The sequence below is a fragment of the Danio rerio genome, chromosome 6 (assembly GCF_049306965.1).
Source record: "Danio rerio strain Tuebingen ecotype United States chromosome 6, GRCz12tu, whole genome shotgun sequence".
In the NCBI taxonomy this organism is placed as follows: domain Eukaryota; kingdom Metazoa; phylum Chordata; class Actinopteri; order Cypriniformes; family Danionidae; genus Danio; species Danio rerio.
The window spans coordinates 9,863,431-9,888,034 of record NC_133181.1 but is presented as its reverse complement, the minus strand read 5'-3'; positions in this window follow the sequence as shown (position 1 = coordinate 9,888,034).

Sequence of the window (24,604 nt, the reverse complement as noted above, 5' to 3'; positions counted from 1 at the left end):
ATAGATTGATTGATAGAAGGATGGGCGGACAGACGAATGGATGGATGGATGGATGGAAGAATGGATGGAGAAATGGACGGATGATAGATGGAAGAATGGAATGATACATGGAACGATGGATGGAGGGATGGATGGAATAGATAGATGGAAGAATGGAAGGATAGATGGAAGGATAGATGGATGGAAGAATAGATGGACGCACACACTCACACATACATGCACACACACACACACACACGCACGCACACGCACACGCACACACACGCACACGCACACACGCGCACACACGCACGCACACTCACTTACACTTTATGGTTCAAAAGTTCATAACTAACAAATTTATGAGCACCACCACTACAGTTCGAGCTCTACAGAGACAACAGTAAGTCAGCAAGAGGTGAGAGGGCTAGAATCATGCCGCAAGATTAACAATATATCTTTGAAAGTCAACAAGACAAAAGAGATCCAGCTGACTTCAGGAAGCGCCTTGATGCCTGTTCCCCTCTGTATGCCTGCGGTAAAAGTAGAAACAAACAATACAGATGATTTCTCTCGAGACTCAGAACACCTCTTCTACAGTGAGGAAGACACAATGCTTATGCTTTCAAAAGAGATTTTAAAAGGCCAGTTTACTATAAGAACACCTTTTTTTTGTGTGAAACCAGGTTCTATGCAGGGAGATTGGGTCCACTAACACATGCATATGCACAACTACAGAATTAGATTCATCATCTCAATAACTTTGCTTCCATTCATAGTTCAACCATAAAATCTAATTCTGTTTTTAATTACTCACCCGCTTTCATCCTCACGTTTGTCTTCAGAACACAAATCACATTTTTTTTAGATTAAATCTAAGTGTTCCATCCCTCTCCATAGGCAGCAACTGTCAAAGACCAGACATGTAACCAAAAAAACTTTGACAAAACATTCCATGTGTCATCAGTGGTTCAATTGTAATCATATAAATCTCCAAGAACAATTTTGTACACCCCCCCCCCCCCCAAAAAAAAAAAAAAAATAATAATAATAATAATAATAATAAAAAAAAAAATTCTTTGGTTGCCTATGTTTTGCCGCATACGTTCAGGAGAAATGTTTGATGACACTGATGGCTATATCTAGGGCCAGACGGAATCTGCGGACGTTTTTTGCTATTTCTGCGAAGAATTTTGGTAAAAATCTGTGGATTTCTGCGGAATTATTTTGGGAGTATCCAGCGGAGTATCATAACTTACACTTTAATATATTAAATAAAAAGAAATAAATTACTGAATAAAAACTGAATAAATTCCGATTTACACATTTACTCAAGTAAATAAACAGAATTTATAATGGGCTAAAAAACTGCAGAAATCTGTGGAATTCTGCGGGAAAATCTGCGGAAAATCCGCGGAAAATCCGCGGAAAATCAGCGGAATTCTGCGCGCGCAGATTCTTTGTGGGCCTTTTTTTCGTACTGCCCATAGTAAATGCGCACATGACGACGCAGATATTAGAAAAAAAATTGTAGCTTCGTATAATTACAGACAAACCACTGAAGCCACATAGAATATTTTGACAAACTTTCTGGTTTATTTCTGGATTCTTGTGACCCTTTTTGTTTATGGAGGATGAGGGAGCTCTCGGATATTACCTAAAATATCATAATTTGTATTCTGGAGATGAACAAAAGTCTCAGGTGATTGGAATGACATGATGATGAGTAGTTAATAACAGATTTTTTGTGTGTGTGTGTGAAATAATCCTTTATTGAGTGCATAAAATCTTTAAAAAATTCAGGCTGAGGCAGATATATATATATTTTTTTTGTAATTTCCCATTATACAAATTTTTTTCTTTAAAGCAGTGGTCTTCAACCACCGGGCAGTGGACCGGTATCGATCCGTGGATCAATTGGTACTGGGCTGCATAAGAAATCACTAATTATTTCCATCTGAACAAACTTTTAGTTTGAAAAGTTTTTTATTTAGAAAAAATACTGTCACTTGAGCGCCCAAATTTAACCCGCAAGCAGCAAAATGAGTAAGAAACAGACGTATTTGAAAAATATCTTTGCTAAGGGGAAAAGGCCCAGTGAAGGACCCACGAACTGCCAAGGAATGGATCCGCAACCCATTTGTCAACAAAACAGGTGAATCCACCATGGCTGTGGAAGAACATCAACTGATGGAGATCGCAGATGATGGTGGCCTTTTAGGGGCCGTTCAGATATTGCATCTTTTCGCACATGAGTGGCATGACACACTCGCTCCTTATAGACGCACACAGTTGAATGAATCCTGTGAGCACATCGTAAGTCACGTGACAAGAACTGACGATCAACGTCAGCTTGTATAAAATACACACATTTCGGTAGACTAACTAACTAAACACAGAACATCCAAACACTGCAGTGCTTTGTAATTTTCTCCATAAATAAAGCTTGTATCAGAGTAACAGCAAAGTTTTTTCAGCTTGTCATCCTCTGAGAAAAAGTTTGATCGCCTATCTGCCTACAACCTTAGAGCCTACACATTAAAAACTACAGAAGGGGGCAAATCCTTCAGCAGGAGAGCGCTCCATCTCATACTTCAGCCTCCACATCAAAGTTCCTGAAAGTCAAGGTGCTCCAGGATTGGCCAGCCCAGTCACCAGATATGAACATTATTGAGCATGTCTGGGGTAAGATGAAGGAGGAGGCATTGAAGATGAATCCAAAGAATCTTTATGAACTCGGGGGGTCCTGAAAGAATGCTTTCTTTGCCATTCCAGATGACTTTATTAATAAGTGATCTGAGTCAATGATATATGGATGCACCCAGACTATAACATAATTAGACTAACCAAAGGATCAGTCCCAATGAACATGATTTCAAATGTTGTTCTAAGTCATTCCTAACTGCAAAAGCCGAAGTCTGTCATCTAAATGATTTGGTTAAATGCCCTCACAGAACTGACTCACACAATTTGTTTACAAACAATCAGGCATTTGAATCCAAGACAACAAGACAGCCTCTTTTAAATAGCATCAGTGCCTGCCCACTTTTGTCAACTGGGCTGCTTTCAGAATATTAAAAACGTTGATTTTGAAGCAAAGAAATTAGATCTTGCTGTATTTGGTTGAGGAATTGCAAAGGTCTATTGTCTTTGATTACTCTTAATAAGTAAATTAAGAGAGAGATTTTGTTGGAATTAGAATTATGTGCCCTGCATGCCTTGCATTTTAAAAAATGCCTCTTAGTGTGATCGGCCCCTAAGACAGTTGATACTCAAGATACTTAACAATTTGGGTGAAATTTTAAAAATACTGTATAAAATTTAAATTCAGTGAAATCAATTAAATATACACTTTAAAACCAGTAAAATAAATTTGAAAAAGTTTTTTATTATTTAAAGAACTAAGCTGAAAGAAAATGAATGCATTAATGATTTTAAAATATTTGTTTTTGAACAGTAAAGCTCCTAATATATAGCATGTATGTAGCTTTTACATGAAAACATCAATTTAAAACATATTTAAAAATATACTGTATCGTAGAGACATGCAAAATACTGAAGCAACATCTCAAGACATCAGCCAGGATATTAAAACTTGGCCACAAATGGGTATTCCAAACAAAGCATGACCCTAAGCATACTGCCAAATTAGTTCAAATGTGCTTTAAGGACAACAAAGTGAATGTTTTGAAGTGGCCATCACAAATCCCTGATCTCAATCCTAGAGAAAATTTGTGTTGTGTTGAGTTGAAAAAGCTTGTGCGAGCAAGACAGCCAACAAATCTGACTCAGTTACACCAATTCTGTCAGGAGGAATGAGCCAAAATTCCTTCAAACTATTGTGAGAAGCTTGTAGAAGGATACCCAAAACATTTGACCAAAGTTATAGTTTGAAAGCAAAGCTAAAAAAAAATACCAACGAAATGTATGTAAACTTTTGTCATCTAGAAATTAATAAAAAAAAAAAACCTCAAAACATATTCTCTCATTATTTTGGCATTTAGCAAATGTAAATCAATTAGGTAATCCTAACAGACCTAAAATAGTAAACGTTTAGTATAATTTACCATCAGACATTAAAAAAAAAAATTGTTATGTTCCTTTTTTTAGAGTGTATGTAACTTCTGGTTTCATCTGTATTTACTGTCAAATATACAGTAATTTTCACAGCTTTAAAATACAGTAACACTGCATAACTGTCATAACTGTAAAATACAGTAAATATTACAGTTAAATACTGGGAAATTTACAAAATCGCTACAGTAAGTATGACGCTAATAACTTTTGTTTCTTATCACATTAATGATACTTACAGGGACATATAAAGAGTTATTTTCATTCAGTTTTTCACCAAATAAATACCACAAAGCAACTTATTGTTGTCTATCATTTGTAATTGAATAAGATTACCTCAATTGTCAGTCTCCATATGGACCACCGAGGTTTGCTTTGTAGATCACATTGTACATTGTTGTGTGATGAGTGCTTGAGTTTGTGCTTGGTTAAGCACGGTTTCACTAATGAGATGTACACAATGTAACATCAAGGTAAAACTATGTGACTTTCTCCTACATTTGCTTTCGAAAACTCTATTGGTTGGCTATAAGAAATGGTTTACGTCAGGTTTTTAAGGGTTTAGACCTCACCTTCTCTTGGACATGTAAGGACACATGTGATTGTGTAATAAACCACAAACCAAGCATGAAGACAAAGGATTTGTCTGTAGACCTCCGAGACAGGACTTTCTTGAGGCACAAGGCTGGGGAAGGTTACAGAAAACCTCTGCTGCTCTGAAAGTTCCAATGAGCACAGTGGCCTCCATCATCCATAAGTGGAAGATGTTTGGAACCACCAAGACTCCTCTTAGAGCTGGCTGGCCATCTAAGCTGAGTGATCATGGGAGAAGGGCCTTAGTCAGGGAGGCGATCAATAACACAAAAGTTCACTCTATCTGAGCTCCAGCGTTCTTCTGTGGAGAGAGAAGAACCTTACAGAAGGACAACCTTCTGTTCAGATAGAGGGAAAGATGAATACTGCAATGTACCTGCCTGAAAACCTGCTTCAGAGTGCTCTTGACCTTAGACTGGGGTGACGGTTTATCTTCCAGCAGGACAATGACCCAAAACACACCACCAAAATATCAATGGATTGGCTTCACAACAACTCGGTAAACGTCCTTAAGTGGCCCAGCCAGGGCCCAGACATAAATCCTATTAAACATCTCTGCAGAGATCTGAAAATGGCTGTACTCTGTCGTTTCCCATTCAACCTACTAGAGCTTGAGAGGTACTGCAAAGAGGAATTGGCAAAAATTCCCAAAGACAGGTGTGCCAAGCTTGTGGCATCATATTCAACAAGACCTAAGGCTGTAATTGCAGCCAAAGCTGCATCAACAAAGTATTGAGCAAAGGCTGTGAATACTTATATACATGTGATTTTTCAGGTTTTTTATTTTTAATAAATTTGCAGCAATTTCAAAAAATCTTTTTTCACATTGTCATTATGGGCTATCGTCTGTAGAATTTTGAGCAAATGAATGAATTTAATCCATTGAATAAGACTAACAAAAAAAGTGGAAAAAGTAAAGCGTTTTGAATATTTTTTTATGCACTGTACTAAAAATGTAATCAAAGTAATGTATTTCAGATTTGCAAAAAGGAAGACAGCGCCCTCTAGTGGATTTTTTATCTAAAATGTTCATAAAAATGTACCCAGAGCAAAGTATTTTACATTTTTCAAAAAATATAAGCTGAGCTGTATTTTTTAATGAGCCAGGGATGACATTTCCTTAGTCTAAGTTTAGCTGATGCTGTCTTTATGCGAGCAGAAAAACACTGCTGAAAAGATGAAAACAAAAAAAGGCCGCAGGCATGAAGAGTTGGCACAAAGAGCTGTTTGTGTTTCATTATGTGTAAATGAAGCTGCTGAATTGGTTTCATTTACTCCGGGATCTTTACATTCTGTTGCTAGATTGCAAAGGTGACTAGATAAAAGTTGTGTGAATTCCCTCTGTCTTTCACGTCCTGAAGTGCTAAAACTCTTTATTCAGGCCTTTTATGTGTTGAGCGACTTTGCGATATTTCAAAATAAGCACTTTGTTGCTTTCATGTACTCAGGAAGGCTTGTGGCAGATTTGCTCAGGCCCATTAAGGGTTGCTGTTAAATTGCAGTGTTGTCAAAGCCTCCAGACTAAACAGAGCTTATTGTTAAAGTCTGCCTCGCCAACCCGGCCTTCAGCTACACAAACCCACACAAAATGCAGACCTGGTTCATTCCAAGCTAAAACTTCATGGGTATCTCATAGCCTAATCGGAAGGCCTTTGAATGACGGTTTTATCTTTGTACTGTAAAAAAAATTATTAGTTGACCTTCCCTAAAATAAATGAGCAAACCAAAATGTTTGTCCATAATTATAAAAATTCTCTTAAATCAACTTAACAGTTTTAAGATGCAATGGGTTTACTCACTTGTTTAATTAAAATCAATGTGTCGCTTTTGAGGCAAGTAGAGTAAATAATCACATTTTAGAGTTTGAAAAAGGCTCATGAAGATGTTTTTCATACTGATTAGTTACCTTGTTTGTGGTATGTCTGCTCTGTGTAAACTAATTTGTAAATCACAATAGTATTAGAAAAACAAGTGTGATTCTAATTAGTCTTTAGTCTTGCGGTGTACTTAGTTGTAGCACAAGTATTGTATTGAGTTGTATTTAAGTATGAATACACACTAGCTGTGTTTCCAATCAAAGTTCTGAATTTAATAAAAAAAATGGTAATATAATTCATTCATTTATTTTCCTTTGGCTTAGTCCCTTAATGATCAGGGGTCGCCACAGCGGAATGAAACGCCGACTTTTCCGGCATATGTCTTTTCTGTCTGGTGTTTAAAGATCACAAACTAGTACAGTGCAAGAAGTGCCAGTGGAGAAAACTCAAGCAGACAATTCTGTCTACAATTTACAGCAATATTTGACTCTCTTTACAGTAACTTAATAGATTTTTTAAAACACTGGCTACTTATTCTCTTCAGACAGTAGCTACTGTATTAGCACTGCTGAATTGGTGCTTTTCTTTGGTGAAATACATGTTTATGACTAATTTATTTTATTTATGAAATCATTTATGTGCTGTAAAACATTTTATTTTCTGTAAATTATACATGAAATATGTAAATAATGTAAAAGGGAAGGAATTTCAATCATCTAAATGAGTGTTTATCTGTCTTTTTGTATTACGAAAACCAAACACCACTTTGATGGTAAGACTGGTTGATTAATTAGATAATGTTCTTTCTTCATGATGCCATCTATGCTGTGAAGTGGACCAGTCCCTCCTGCAGCAAAACAGCCCCACAACATGATGCTGCCGCCCCCATACTTTACAGTTGGGATGGTGTTCCTAGGCTAGTAAGCTTTCCCCTTTGTCCTCCAAATGTAACACTGGTCATTATAGTCATTACAGTTCAATCTTAGTTCCATCAGACCACACGACATGTCTCCAACAATTATTCTTGTTTCCAGAATAATTTAGCAAATTGTAATGTGGGTTTTTTTGTTGATTCTGGCTTGTTGATTTTCCCATGTTGTCACAAAAGGAAGCAGTGTGTTTGAGCTTTTCCTTAAATACTATTCTACAGTTTTGCCTCTAATTAACTCAAATGTTGTCAATTAGCCAATCAGAAACTTCTAAAGCCTTGACACCATCATCTGAGCTTTTTCAGAGCTATAATAATCTTATTGTATGTAAACTTGAATTTCAGTTTACTCTGATAACATTTTATTTATTAGTACTAATTTCCATTAGTATTTTTTAGTTCACTCAACTTCTGTCATTTCAGGCCATTCAGACAAGAAATGTTCAGTACGCACAACTTTTGCTCTGATAACATATAGTTTCCTAGTACTAATTTACTTTTGTATTTTCTTGTTCACTCAACTTATGTCATTTCAGTCCTGCAGACAAGAAATGTTTAGTTTGCACAACTTAACAATATTTGTTGTGCTGCAGGTGCAGATTTCCAGAAAACTACTAATGTTAAGTTGACTCAACTAGACATTTTTTGTTTCACTGACAAATTATTTTCAGTCAGTGTAGCTGATGTTTTCAAAAGTTGAGTAAACAAGAAATAACAAAAGGAAATTAGTACTAAGCTTTTTTGTTGTTGTTGTTGAACTGGCTTAAATTTTTTTACAGTGAAGTTATAACAATTTCTCAAAAAACATCTCTCATTATTCTGCTATTAAGCATGACAGAAACGCATTTGATCATCTTAACTTACCTGAAAGAGAAAAAGTTTAGTCACATTTACATCTGACTTTTTTTTAAACGGTTACGTGCCTTTTTATACAGTTTATGTAAACTTCTGGTTTTAACTGTATATGTATACATTTCTGTAAATACATATACAGTAAGATAAATGGTGCTGTACATGTAAATTCAGTTCATTTGCTGTAATTGGTTTACAGTAAATAACTGGCAAACTAGATACTGTAAATTGTTAACAGTGCAGAAACGGCAGTCAAAGATATGATGCGCTACGTTTTAGTGGTGTCACAAAACTTTAGGCTGGAGCATGTATTTCAAGCGTGTGTTGTGAAATGGGGTTAACAACACTGAACATGATTAGACTTCTAATACACTGATACATAATAATACATAACATACGAATGCTTTCACTTCCTGAATCAAGAAGGATGGATATGCGGTGAGGCTGCTACTGTTAACTGCTGTTGTCATCATGATTTTAAAACCCTTCGTTCACTTATGGCCTCTTGTTGAGGATTTACAACATCTTCACAGCATCAGTAGTTCATTTATGATGTTTTCCCAGCTGAATGCTCTACTTTATCGCGACTATTATTATTACGCTTAAAGGTCTATTATTTATTTTTATAGTAGGTGTCATTTCAAGAATATAAAATGCCCGTTAAAGTAATTTAGGGCTACAAAATTCAAATGTTTTTTTTTCAGCATGCCTGAAAAATAAAGTCATGATTTTAGTTGATGTTGTTCATCTCACAATTGTTTAAAATCAATTTATTTTAATGCTCATTTAAACATTTAATATTTAAAAGCTTGTACCACGACTCATAGCAAGAAGGTCCCTGGATCAAGTCCTTATTGTGTGGACTTTGTTTGCATACGTTTTCTTCGGTTCCCTACCAAGCTCAAAGGCATGCAGTTTGTGAATTGATATAAAGTATACTGTCCATAATGTCTGAGTGTGACTGAGAATGAGAGAGTGTGTGGGTGTTTCCTAAAACTGGGATTTCAGGAGTTACGGAAGTGAACTCTCGCAGCTGGGTTACGGTAGAAAGGGCATCGGCTGGAAAAACGTGCCGTATTGAGAGTTCATTCCACTGTGGCGAGCACTGATGAAGAAGGGAAAAAGCTGAAGGAAAGTTTATGACAGAGGGGATCCTTCTTTGTTTTTGTTTTTTTACAAAGTGTTTGTTTTTTGTGACCTTTTTTTTCATTTGCCTTTATATATGTTTTCCTTTCAACATTTTCGGAAAGAGGGTATGTTTCAAGGAACAGCTCAATTTAAAAGTGAAAAGTCCCATATTAAACACCCTGAAGCCATAATATTTGTGTATACTGTAACATTCTTTTATAGACAAAATCAGAGTATAGGCCAGGGGTGTCCAAACTCGGTCCTGGAGGGCCGGTGTCCTGGAAAGTTTAGCTCCAACCCTAATAAAACACACCTAAACCAGCTAACTAAGGTCTTACTAGATATACTAGAAGCTTCTTATCAGGTGTGTTAAAGCAAGTTGGAACTAAACTATGCAGGATACTGTACCTCCAGGACTGAGTTTGGACACCCCTGGTATAGGCCATTCTTTGTTTGAGGGCAAAAAGATGTTTGAAAAGGCTGAGAGATGCACTGTAGTAGGCAGGGTTGTAAATGTGTCTTGTTGCTCGCATGTGCCTCTAAACACAACAATGGCAGCTGAAACAGAAGATCAGTTTTTTATGACTTTACCAAACAGAATGTTTTACTAAGTTAAGGATTTCCTGTAGATTCTACAGTAACTTACTGTAAATCAATTACAGCAAAAATACCTAATTTACACTTATAGCACCAGTAATTTTTAGAATTTTAAAATACAGTAACATACTGCACAACTGTCCTACAGATAAATTCAGTTTATACTACAGTTAAATACTGTGAAATTTCCAAAAATTGTTAACTGTGTACTTCACAACATACTGCATATTTCTATACTGTGCTTTATAGTTCTTGCTTCTATGTTTCTGCATGTCCACCTAAAATGTAATTGATCTTAATATAAACCTTTGTGTGTGTGTGTTGTCTGTGGATTTTGTTTGCTATTGAATGAGTATGGTTGTACAGTACTGTAGGTGAAAGCAAATGCCACTTAGAAGCTTCTTAAGTCCTAAATCTTCTCAAAGAACATACAGTATTCATCAGAGAATGTACTGAAATAAATGGCATAACTGCAACTGTTCTCATAGAGTACTGAGGAATTGGGAAAGATTTTGCTTTGTTAACAAAAATGTTAAACAAATATACCAAATGTTACGCATGTTAATCACTTAAAATACATAATAATAAATAATCAGTTTACGTTTATACTTAGCATTCAGCAAAAAAAGAAAGTATTGGCCTACACAATTTGTTTGGATGATTTATTTAAATATATGTGCATATATAAAACGCGAGTTAGAGTCTGATTTATTCAACAATGTACTTTCTCACTTGCAGTAAAAGAAAACAAATGCATTATATATTTCACAGAATGCATGTTGACTAAATAGTTGCATTTAATTATTATTATTGTTCTTATATATCATAGCAAAACCATTTGATAAAAATACAGTAAAATAAGAAAAAAATGCATAAAAGAAAGAAAGAAAGAAAGAAAGAAAGAAATAAACAAACAAAGAAATAAATAAAGATTGAACAAATGAGAAAGTTAGAAAGAAACAAACAAAGTAAGAAAGAAAGAAACAAACTAGGTAAGAAAGAAAGAAAGAAAGAAAGAAACAAAGAAACAAAGAAACAAACAAAAACAAACAAACAAAGAATGAAAGAAAGAAAAAATAATGAAAGAAAGAGAAAGAAAGGATGAAAGAAAGACAGAAAGAAACAAAGAAACAAACAACAAAGAATGTAAGAAAGAAAAATAATGAAAGAAAGAAAGAAACAAACAACGAAATAAATAAAGATTGAACGAATGAGAAAGTTAGAAAAAAACAAAGTAAGAAAGAAAGAAACAAACTAGGTAAGAAAGAAAAATAAAAAGAAAGAAAGAAAGAAAGAAACAAAGAAAGAAACAAACAAACAAAGAAACAAACAAAGAGACAAAGAAAGAAAGAAAGAAAGAAACAAAAAACAAACAAACAAAGAATGAAAGAAAGAAAGAAAAAATAATGAAAGAAAGAGAAAGAAAGGATGAAAGAAAGACAGAAAGAAAGAAAGAAACAAACAACAAAGAATGTAAGAAAGAAAAATAATGAAAGAAAGAAAGAAACAAACAACAAAATAAATAAAGATTGAACGAATGAGAAAGTTAGAAAAAAACAAAGTAAGAAAGAAAGAAACAAACTAGGTAAGAAAGAAAAATAAAAAGAAAGAAAGAAAGAAAGAAAGACCGAAAGAAAGAAAGAAACAAAAAACAAACAAACAAAGAATGAAAGAAAAAATAATGAAAGAAAGAGAAAGAAAGGATGAAAGAAAGACAAAGAAAGAAAGAAAGAAACAAACAACAAAGAATGTAAGAAAGAAAAAATAATGAAAGAAAGAAAGAAAGAAAGAAAGAAAGAAAGAAAGAAAGAAAGAAAGAAAGAAAGAAAATGAAATTTAACTAATCAACAGGCTCTTTCATCTCCATCAAAATGAGTCTCTCCTTGTCTCATGTTGTCTAATTTGTTCTGATTTGTTTTGATCTGTGCTGGTTTCATCTCTATGAATGAATCAGTTGTCTGGAGTCCAGCAGAAATCATGTATAAGACCAGTGAAAAAACATTCATTCATTTAGTTGAAATGTAGTAACCAAACCCAGCGAATTCCTCAGTTTTCAGTATGAACTACTACAGTATGTGCCAGGAAAGGAATGAGGGACAGCTGTGCCCTTGTTAATATGGAAATGAAATGGCTCCACTGTCCTGGTTTTAATTACAACACTAGATGATTCGGTAATTTTGAAATAATGCTCAAGGTTTGTTTGCCATGCTCTGGTTTTTACACAGGTCCTTAATGAATAGATCCTCTAATCACTTCATATTGTACAAAGCGGCGTCACCTTTATTAGCCATTGGTTAACCTTTGGACAGGCTTCACATTTTCCTTCAAGCTCAGAAGGAGTGATTGAGTCCTTCATGGTGTCAGGTACACATGTGAACCACAGTGGGCTCTTTTACAGCCACTTACAGGTCAATTGGTGCTTAAAAATTCACAAGCACAGATGGCATACAGTAATTAACATAAATTAAAAATCCCCACTCCATTTCAGCAATGGACTGTTTTTGAGTCCCAAATGGATGCCATTTCTTTCATTTAAATGCATTGTACATAGCAACCAAGCCCTTAAAGACATTACTAGGTACTTCTGTGGTTTTAATGATGTTCAAAATAGTGTGTAATTGATATTAATGCACACGTTCAAAATCAAAAAGCAATTATAATAAAAAAAAATTAAACACAGTAATGTAATGTATGATTATATGTTTCCGTGATAAATATTCTGTTATTTTTTAAAAACCCAAACTTGAATTGAACAGTTCTGAATAGTAACTATATAGGTGGGCATAGATACACTGTTTTTAATCTAGATTAATCTCACTGTAATCTTGAAATTAATCTAGATTAAAACCAACCCAGGCTCATTTTGAAAATGCAGTCCCGTGGATGTTTCTGGAGACTGCGAAAATCGTCCCGGGAGGTGCATATTTTTGTTTTCGTGAATCCGCGAGAGGCCGCTGTGTGTGCTTTTTCGTATCTCAAATGTCTCTCACAAATGCCGTTCGCACACGTGCTGTTCTCGCGTAAACACACCGGAGGCCACTGTCGTACGACCGTCTGTCTGACTGACTGTGGGACCGGCCAATCAACTGACCCACCCTCCTCCTTCCCTAAACCCAACCAATTTTACAGATTAACCCACCCAACCGCTTACTTCCCTAATTTACAATTTACAAATTTACAATTTACAAAAGCCGTCCAGAAAAAGAAAAGCCCTGGGGCCTCATGTACGAAGACTTGCTTGGAAATCTTACTAAAACATTGCGTACGCACAAAGCTGTAAATGTGCGTACGCAGAAAAAAATTCAGATGTATGAAACACTGCGTACGCCGAATCTCACGCATATTCTTTTGTACATCTGAATGAACGTGAAACTGAGCGCAACATGCACGAGCACAAAACCCCTCCCTGCCTCCTCCCCCGTATAAATATGCTAATGACTATGCTAATGACAAAACCCAACGAAAAAGCAATGGCAAAATCAAGCAAAAAGAGAAACTTTGAACAGAATGTGAATTGGAGGCGCTGCTTTCGGAGGTAGACCGGAGAAAACCGGTGTTATTTGCAGGTTTCATCTCCGGAATTAACAACAAAAGAAAAAAAATAGAGTGGGAGAGTTTAGCTGATGCGGTTAACACAGTTGGGTCTGAACATCGCACTGAGTGCATTAAAAAAAGAAATGTGGTTTATATCTGTAAAATGTTGCAGAACCCTTAGCAGTCTCTGTGGCGCTACTCGTAAGACGCATGTCAACATGTATTGACACGTTCGAGCATTAACTCGGCTCGAATCCAGCGTCTGATGAACTCTTTCTTCTTTTTTTCCCCCGCTAAATATCAGATTTTGCCAACTATTTATCACGAGAAAGACAAGTAGGAATCATCAATAAGTTTGTGCATCATATTTTATTTGCACATTTATTGAATGGAAATGTTTCTGATTCACGCATGCAAATTCATCTTCAGATAGTGTCTTTATAGCAATGTGCGTGCGGTAGATTGCTCAGATTACATTGGGAAAACCGGCGACCGCTGCAAATTGTGCTTTAATGTTTAGCTGGTCAACTGTATGGTATGGAAACCTTATATACCTGCTAGATGAACCCGTCTCATACAGCTGCCATTGCAAGGCTCAGACACTTTGTAGAGAGGAATTAAACACAACTGCCTCTAGGAGTCGCCAATGGAAATAAAACAGACACGCACAAAAAATGTGCGTATGCCTGCCAGAAAGCTGCCGTGAAGCTGCGCACATTCCCACGTTCAGTTCATTGTTAGTAAATCCAAACGTGAGCGATTCTGAGCGTGAAACCTGGCGTACGCAAAGTTTTTGTGCGTACGCAGCGTTGATACATGAGGCCCCTGGTCTGATTGTTACCACGGATTTTACCACATTCTCAACCTTATTTTTTGGATTCTGTTTTTGTCTTACCTGATTTCTGGTACTATTCTTCCGCCGATTTAAACCTGGTCAACTCCTCTCTGCATCTCAAATCCGCCGACGTATATGACGAGCTAACTGGACAAACTGGTTGCAGCCGGAAAGCCCTCCACACAGCGGTAAGCGGTCAGCCGGTAAGCACAAAAAGCAACGGCATTCGCTTAAAAAATGAAATGCAGTCATACGTACATAATTCGCAGTCTCTAGAAATGTCCACGGGACTACGTTTTTAAGAATGAGCCTGTGTTGATTAAAATGGCTCATTTGAATACTGCCGAAGGCATTTAGAATATGTGTGCTACCCAAATAATGACTAAAAGCAAGTCTTTGAGAAAGGGTTTCTCAAGCCAGGTGCCGCATTAGACCAGGGGCTCATCTCCTGTTTCCAAAATGCATCACAATCTGCTCAAGAAACTGTTCTACTATGATAATTGGTGATGAAAATAAATGATGTTCAATAAGATGTACTTGTGTTTATGGTTTATTCAGTTAAACATGAATTTTGAATTGTAGACCTACATAAGCTCCAGACAGCGGTTTTTGAACCTGTTCTCAAAGACTTACTTTTAGTCATTATTAGGGTAGCACACATATTTTGAACGCCTTCGTCAGAATTTAAATGAGCCATTTTAATCTAAATTAATTTTAAGATTAAAGTGGCATTAATCTAAATAAAAAAATGTATCTATGCCACCTATATGTGTGTGTGTGTGTGTGTGTGTGTGTGTGTGTGTGTGTGTGTGTGTGTGTGTATATAGTTAAAATTATTTAGCGCCCATCAGAATTATTAGCGCCCATTTGATTTTTTTTCTTTTTTTTTTTTATATAAATATTTCCCAAATAATGTTTAACCGAGCAAGGTAATTTTCACAGTATGTCTGATAATATTTTTTTCTCCTGGAGAAAGTCTTATTTGTTTTATTTATGGTAGAATAAAAGCAGTTGAAGCAGAAGTGTCTTGAAAAACATCTAGTCAAATATTATGTACTGTCATCATGGCAAAGATAAAAGAAATCAGTTATTAAAACTATTATGTTTAGAAATGTGTTGAAAAAATCTTCTCTCTGTTAAACAAAAATTGGAGAATAAAATAAACACATATATATATATATATATATATATATATATATATATATATATATATATATATATATATATATATATATATATATATATATTTTTTTTTTTTTTCCCTCTAAATATAATACCTGTTTTCTTGAGCACCAAATTCGCATCATAAGACCAAAGACTGCTAAAACTCCAGATTGTTCTGGAAACCTCATAAATACTAGAGACTGAAAAATAGTACATAACATAATGCCCAATCATTAAAGACAAACATTTATTGAGCATATCTCACACAATAAATATTGTAACAGAGCTGATGGACCGTTAGCAGAGAAGTTTGCCAGATCCTCTCCTAAGTCAGACTCCCTGATCTCATTTTGGAGGAGACGGGAGGCTCATTAAAAGGAAAAATGGACCCCAAAGTGTTTTACTCTTGTAAAAAGTGCAACCTACAAAGCTAAGAGGCTAAAAAAAAAAGAGAACTGATGAGCAAAATTGCCAGAACTTCACATATCCTTATTTCCACGCACCTGCTGTGCTGTTTCACAGTCTTCCTCCACTGATGCTGGCAGGGAAAAGAACACTCAGCCCAATGTTTTAATTCTCAAGTGCATACTGGCCTTTAAGCCAGATGGGTCCTGATTGGGTTTGTGATATCCTGAGGCCATCTTAATCACACACACACACACACACACACACTGATGAGAAGTACTTCGACTAGACTCTTCTGAGAGAGATAATGACCAGTAAAAGAGGAGAACAAAGAGATACAATCACAGCATCAGAAATTAGCCATCCTCTATGTCCTGATTAGCTGCTCTACACCGGAAGACTTCACATATCTGCTCTTCTGAGCACCTGGACCTGCTCAAACATCATTTAGAAGTTAATGTAGATGTGAATAAAAAAAAGAGAGAGCTCGACTTGCTCACCATGTTAATGGTGCGTAAAGTGGAAGTGGATCAAAAGTACCTCAATAACAATTTCTTTCACAGTTTATTCCCTCAACAAGCTGTCAGACTGTGGTGTAGAGACCATTTATCTGTCAAATTATAGTCTGATGGAGGTGAGGGGTGAGGAAGCGTGTGTGTATGTGTATGCGCTTGTGTGTGTATGTATTTGAATAAATGTGTGTGTTTGAACACTAAATATTGCAGTGATAACACACTCCGCCAATGCTGCACCACAGTGCAGTTGAAGCAACATTTACAGTAATTAAACACAAACACTCATTCAAACTCACACACACGCACACACACACACACACACACACACACACACACACACACACTTACACACACACACACACACACACACACACACACACACTTATTGTCAGCTTAGAATTATTAAGGTTCTATCTGACATTTTGGTCAAAATTGAGTTATTGACATATTTTTATTATATGACAACTTATTTACATTATGGGATGTTTTTTTATAAGTTGTTTACATTTGAAGACTTTTTAAAAAAACAAATGTTAGACACAGGGGCAAGGCAGTGGCGCAGTAGGTAGTGTGTCCACCTCACAGCAAGAAGGTCGCTGTGTCTCTGGTTCGAACCTAGGCTCAGTTGGCGTTTCTGTGTGGAGTTTGCATGTTCTCCCTGTCTTCGCGTGGGTTTCCTCCGGGTGCTCCGGTTTCCCCCACAGTCCAAAGACATGCGGTACAGGTGAATTGGGTAGGCTAAATTGTCCGTAGTGTATGAGTGTGTATGTGAATGTGTGTGTGGATGTTGCGTAAAAACTTGCTGGATAAGTTGGCGGTTCATTCCGCTGTGGCGACCCCAGATTAATAAAGGGACTAAGCCGACAAGAAAATGAATGAATGAATGAATGAATGAATGAATGCTAGACACATACTGTTTGCTATGGAATGTAAAAACTTTGGAGCTCAATATCTTAAAATCATTCAGAACGCAGATAGAACCTTATAATTCCAAGGTGACAATACGCAGTTGAAGTCAAAATTATTAGCCCTCCTGCATTATTAGTCCTCCTAGTATATTTTTTGCCCCAATTTCTGTTTAACGGAGAGAAGATTTTTTTCAACACAATTGTATAATAGTTTTAATTACTCATTTCTAATAACAGTACATAATATAATACTACATATTTTTCAAGACACTAGTAATCAGATTTGGTTAAAAAAGGCTTTTATTCCAGCTGAAATAAAACATAAGATTTTCTCCAGAAGAAAAAACATTATAGGAAATGTTGTAATAAATAATAATAAAAAAAATAATCTTGTGGACAATCTGAAATTTTTTCCTCTGAAATAACAAATAACAGTACAACTAATGCTGCTGCAAAAAACCTTATACATGTTATGATGACGGATAAACAACTTGTAAGATGGAAAAGTATAGTAATCAACATTTTAAGTGGTTAAAAACGTTTCATCAATGTCCTAAAACTGTTCAACCACACTCATGGTTGCAACACAGGCTCATTGTGAATATGTACCCCTGTAAACATTTCTGGGGAGCACAAATTATGTAGCCAGAGGTATGTATGGCTTCCTTTTGTCTTAAAATCAAACACTATGGGGGTGGTATGATGCCTCTGATGGCTACTGTTTCTTTTTTGCGCTACCAGTTGACTGCTTACCTCTGTGTGGACGGCTTTTCCGTTGTTACCAGTTTGCCCAGTAGCTTGCTGCTTATGGCAGTGGACTTGAGACGCAGAGAGGAGTTGACTGCGACAAAGAACAGTTCCAGAAAGCAGGTAAAAAAATAAAATAAACAGGTAACTAACAGGGTCAGGCGACGCAGTGTCACAGTAAGTAGTGCTGTCGCCTCACAGCAAGAAGGTCGCTGGTTCGATCCTCGGCTCAGTTGGCGTTTCTGTGTGGAGTTTGCATGTTCTCCCTGCGTTTGCGTGGGTTTCCTCCGGGTGCTCCGGTTTCCCCCACAGTCCAAAGACATGCGGTACAGGTGAATTGGGTAGGCTAAATTTTCCGTAGTGTTTGAGTGTGTGAATGTGTGTGTGGATGTTTCCCAGAGATGGGTTGTGGCTGGAAGGGCATCCGCTGCGTAAAAATGTGCTGGATAAGTTGGCGGTTCATCACGCTGTGGCGACCCTGGATTAATAACGGGACTAAGTCGACAAGAAAATGAATGAATGAATGACAGGGTCGAAACGTAATAGGATCAGAAAACGTGGTAAAAATCAGGTCAAAAATCACGAGGCTTTTCTTTTATGAATTTTTTTTTTAAACACTGTCCATAGGGTTTAGCTAAGGGGGTGGGTGGGTTAATGGTTGCTTTTGAAAACACTATCGGTTGGGTGTAGGGAAGGGGTTGGGGGGGGGGGGTATCGGTCAGTCAGTCAGTGAGTCAGTCAATAGCGGCCTCTGGTGGATTTACACGAAAAGAGCAGGTGCGAACGAGTCTTAACTTTGCATATAGTCAACAATAATAATATGGTAAAGTATTTTAACTTTGCATACAGTACATATTTTTAAACGTCTTTTAACATTTAAACAATTGTTTTGTATTGAAAGCTGCAAACTATTTGCTGCAAAAACATAAACCAGAGTAATTGGTGGATTATTTTATTGTGGCCACCCCTGATAATAATAATAATTCCTTACATGTATTAAGCGCTTTTCTTGGACACTCAAATAGCTTAACATTATGGGGGTGGGGGTGGTGGGGTTTCAAGGTCTCCTCATCGACCACCACCACGAACTAAAAATCAGGAATAAATCAGGAACTATATCGGCCGAATGATGGCGAGTGAGTGAAAGTTGTCCACAATTCATCTTTAAATGTTCTTTCTGTAATTCCTTTCATTTTAAATGCTTTTATTTTCTCTATGTTTGGCATCGTTTCCATACATTCTCTAACAGAAAGATAGATTGCGCTTTCAGATTTGTGTCTGCAAATTTAACAACTTTGTTGAGCATATATAAGCTATTTCTATATCTGCTAATGGTCTGCACACAAACAAGTTAAACCTCTAACAAATCCTCATAGGAAACATTGTGTTCATATGCTAGGACACTATTCAAAATCACACAGTATGCTACACCAATAACAACACTATCACTTGTTTAAATGTGATAATGGTACTGTTGCATAAGATGGCAATGTCTAACTGTGGTTTCCAACAGCACACATACAGTACTGGGGAATTTGGTTTCAAATGATTAATATTTGATACTGTTTTATGCTTTTTGAATTCTCATGCATTTTATTGACAACTACAAAAATATGACTAGTTTTAAAAAAAGAGTATGAGCTCTTATATACTCTAAGATGGCAATGGCTAACAATGGTTTCTTCCAGCACACACATACTGTAAATGTTAGAATTAGGGGTTCAAATGATTATTATTTGATACAGTTTTGTGCATTTTGAATCCTCATGGATTTTGTTGACGACTACAAAACTAGTTTTGAAAAAGAGTGAGGTCGATCACCAATGTAACATAAGAAGGCATTGCCCAGATACAGTTTTTACCAGCACACAAACTGTAAATATTGGAAATGGAGGAATTTAGTTTCAAATTATAGACTGCTTCAATGTGGTGGTGTCATTGACCCATGAACATTTCCTGCTTATTATTAAACTATTGCATAATTGTAACAAGAGGCAATACAATCCTATCTTAATGTTAAAACTACAGTGGCCGAGAGAGCTTAACGCGCTGGAATTTAAGAAAACACATGCAATTACAAAAAACATCAGCAAATTGATGAAGATGGTCTCTTTATTTGCTGGTGTTTTGTGTAACTGCATGCGTTTTCTTAAATTGCAGCGCATTAAGCTCTCTAGGCCACTGTATAAAACAGCTATTTTAACATTATTTATCAATATGTGGCTCTTTTTGGATTCTCAAAAGCTATGGAAATTAAAAATGTACAACAGGAAATGCGTTGGGACCATTGTCTTTGTTCACATCCCTCAAAATGGTCTATTCATATTTAATACAGTTTTTTGCATATTCAATTCTTGTGCACTTTGATGACAACTACAAAACTAGAAAAACTAGAAGAAGAGTGTGATCTGGATCATCAGTTTTAGAAATTATAACCAAACGTTTATGCATTTGCATATATTGAATATTTGCTCAAAGATGCTTTTTTGAACAATGCTCTCAAAACGTTAGCATATACAAATGCTAAATGCTAAAATATTTTAGTTGGGTGTTCACCTGGCATGTTTGTTTGAAATGTTCTCTTTGTTTATTGTTGTTGAAGTTTTGTTTCTCATTCTATTTGTTTAAGATTGGTGAAGTTTTGGTTATTGCCACTGGCTAGCTTGGTTTGGGACTTGTGGAGCTATGCATTGATGGATTTGCTCTTCAGTGTTTGGTCTTTCAGCAGTGAAAATTAAACCACAATGAACTGAACTTAACTGAACTTCCACTTTGAAAACTGGACTGACCTAGTTTCAAATTACTAGAATTTTAATGTTAAGCTGCTTTGACACAATCTATGGAATATAAACTTTTTAAAGCAGTGGTCTCAAACTCAATTCCTGGAGGGCCACAGCTCTGCATAGTTTTTCTCCAACCACCTCCAACCGGCTTAATAGTCTCTAGTAATCTTGTAAAGCTTGATTAGTTGGATCAGCTGGGTTTGATAAGGGTTGGAGCAAAACTGTGCAGAGTTGCGGTCCTCCAGGAATCCAGTTTGAGACCTATGCCTTAAAGTAGTACCCTTTGGCTTGGTTTCTAATTTATCAGAGGTCGCCACAGTGGAATAAACCGCTAATTACTCTGGTATATTTAATGTGCCGGATACCCTTCCAGTAGGGCTGCACAATTAATCGAAAAAGGATCACGATCTCGATTCGACCCTACACACGATCTTAATTCAGCTTTTCTACGATTCAGCTAGTTATATTTTCAAGGTCAGGAGAGAAGCAAGGCAGTCCCACAAGTCTTCACAGCAACATTGACACCTTCAAATGACATTAAAAGTGTCACATACTGTATTTATAAGGTATAATTCACTCAAAAATGTAATTTCTGTCTTCACAAAATGATTTGCGGCTGCAAAATCACACGTGAGCTATCGCAATGTTTGTTTACTACCGAGAACGCGCACGTGCACGCATGACGACTACTTTAGTGAACACAACCTGCATAGGCTGTGAATAACAGGTAACGAATTTATAAATAACGTTCAGTTTGTTGCACAGAACGATCGTCGAGGGCCGTGTGGGAGGTTTGATTTGCATGTATGTGTTTTTACTCACAGTGGCAGCAGCCTTGAGCCGCACTCGAAAGTGAAACCTGTGCACACATCATTTAAATGATTATATCGCATTTTTGAGTTATGATTACGACAAGCATTTGATATGTTTTTTTCTTATATAGCGAACGCAGAATGATGTGCATGAAAATAAATGTTTACTGTGTCCGTATAAAAACACAAGCCTATATATAATGTTGAATATAATGCAAGAAGGATTCTGATACTGACAAAATTCTCATTTTACCAGTGAAAACAAACGGTCTAATAATGTTGTCAATGACAAATGACAAGTACATGTCTTAAACATAATAAATCAACTTTATAATTATGAATAGTTGTATTCTGATGTCCTAATGACTATACAAAATGTAGCATTTTAAGCAACAGTTCACCTACACATATGCCTGTTATTATTACTGTTGTTTTAACATATGTTTGAGAATAAATAATAATAATAATAGGTAAATCATGCTAACCTTTAGCCCTACCTTCCAGCCACATTAAATTTCACTGTTTGCAAAATAATAACTTGGAATATATCCTTAAAGAGGAATAAATTATAATTCTGCCATCATTAACTCACTTCCAATTTGTTTCTTTCTTTAGTTAAACACAAAGGAAGATATGCTGTAGAATGTTGGGGGGAGGGTGTTTGAGCCAATGACTTGCATAATATCTTTTGTTTCTACAATTACTACTACTTTCTCCCCTCATATTGTTTGGGTATACCTTCCTTTGTGTTCAACAAATGCAATTCAAAGAAAGTTTAGTGTGAGTAAATGATTTTTTATTTATTTTTTCAATTTTGGGTCATTGCTGTAGACCTTTTAAAACAATTACCTTAACAGGATGTCAGAATGTGAGATAAAACTATTGTTTATTGTGTATCATGGTCTTCAACTAATTATGTTACATCGGGGGTGGGAATACTATATTTAGAGCATGTGAGTTGGAACGCAGCCGAGTGTGTATTATCCACACGCAAAACATTTAATTACACCAACATGCCACTAATGCCATCATTATATTTTAGATCTGTTTTTTTCCCATTTGTGTGTATGAAAACACAAGATCTGTTAATGAAGCTAGTCTTGATTTTCAAAAACATCCAAAGATCTATTAGGCTGATGAAAGAAATAAAATGTTTGAAAGTTATAGGCTGAAAGCTAAAGGAAACAACTGTATAAACAGAACAAACATTCATGATTTGTGTCAGTGTAAAATGCACCAAATTAAAAATAAAATGCTGAGGAGTTCAGCAAAGATGAGAACAAAACCGAAACCATATAGGTATAAACTATAAGTGAAGTGTTGCACATATGTTTCATCATGTATCCCAGTATATTTGTAATAAATTATTCATTTCCTCCTTTGCACAGCTATTCTTTTTATTCCTTGTGGTGTAGTGGGAGTTAAAGATTTCTTTGATCACGTTCTAAATGTGGGCACTTAGTGTGCAATAAGGTTTTTCTTCAATTAAGTGGTCAAGAGCTTGAAAAAATTCCTCTGTAGCTAATCCTGAAGATGTGACAGAAAATGCATTCGAGAATGAAGGAATTATAAACTAGCCTAAAAAGAATCCATCAGAAAATTGTGCCCTGCGGTGCAAATATGCAATCTAACATCCAGCATGGCTCAGAAACCCTAGCCAGAGAAAGATAGAGATGCGGTGATTGGGTGGGGTAGATGGGATTATAAAAATAAACAGAACCAATGTTCACCAGTGTCCTTCACCATCACAACAAATACAACAAAGGAAAACAGTCAATGCTTTTAGAGTGAAGTATGAGATTTAAAACAGGTTGATCTTGCAAATGAAAACCTAAAATATAAACAATATATAAACATAATTTACCCTGGGGTTCTGAGAGAGAAGATAAAGCAGAAATGAGGTCAGCAATAACTTGAGGAACATAATAGATTTAAGTTTCCATTCAGATATTTTTTTTATCTGTCATTCCATACAATTATACTTTCATACTAAAATCTTAAAATGCACATAAGTAACATGTACAAAATTAATAAAAAGGACCTTTAATGTTTTGTCCTGGTTGAATGACTTGGCAAATTCTATGCAAACAGCTGAATCTCTCACCACTTAAGAAATATATCTGTATATACAGTTGAAGTCAGAATTTTTAGCCCACTTGTTTATTTTTTCCCCCAATTTATGTTTAACAGAGAGAAGATTTTTTTCAGCACATTTCTAAACATAATAGTTTTACTAACTCATTTCTAATCACTGATTTATTTCAGCTTTGCCATGATGACAGTAAATAAGTTATTATATAATGATGGTTTGTTCTGTAGACTATCGAAAAAAATATACAGTTTAAAAGGGCTGATAATTTGGTCCTTAAAATTGTGTTTAAAATATTAAAAACTGCTTTTATTCTAGCAAAAATAAAAAAATAAGACTTTCTCTAGAAGAAAAAAATATTATTAGACATACTGTGAAAATGTTCTTGCTCTGTTAAACATCATTTGGGAAATATTTTAAAAGAAATAAAAATTCATTCCGCTGTGGCGACCCAGGATTAATAAAGGGCCTAAGCCGAAAATAAAACAAATGAATGAATAAATAATTATAATATTAATAATAATAATAAATAATAATAATAAAAATAAAAACTTCAAAAATTAACTTGTCATGGCATCTACTGGTAATAATTCTGCTCTCTAGTAATCTGTAGTGCTTCTTTTATCCTCAATTGTAAGTTGCATTGGACACGAGTGTCTGTCATGTGGATAGAAGTGAATGTACAAGTATGGTTTTATACAAAGCCTAATAAACATTGATAAAAACACATTTATCGAACCATTTACCTTTTCTTTAACTCAACTGATCATGTGATTGAATTCCTGAACAAACTGGTAGACTAATCTCATTGGACATCATCTTAAATCACAGGTGTCAAACTCA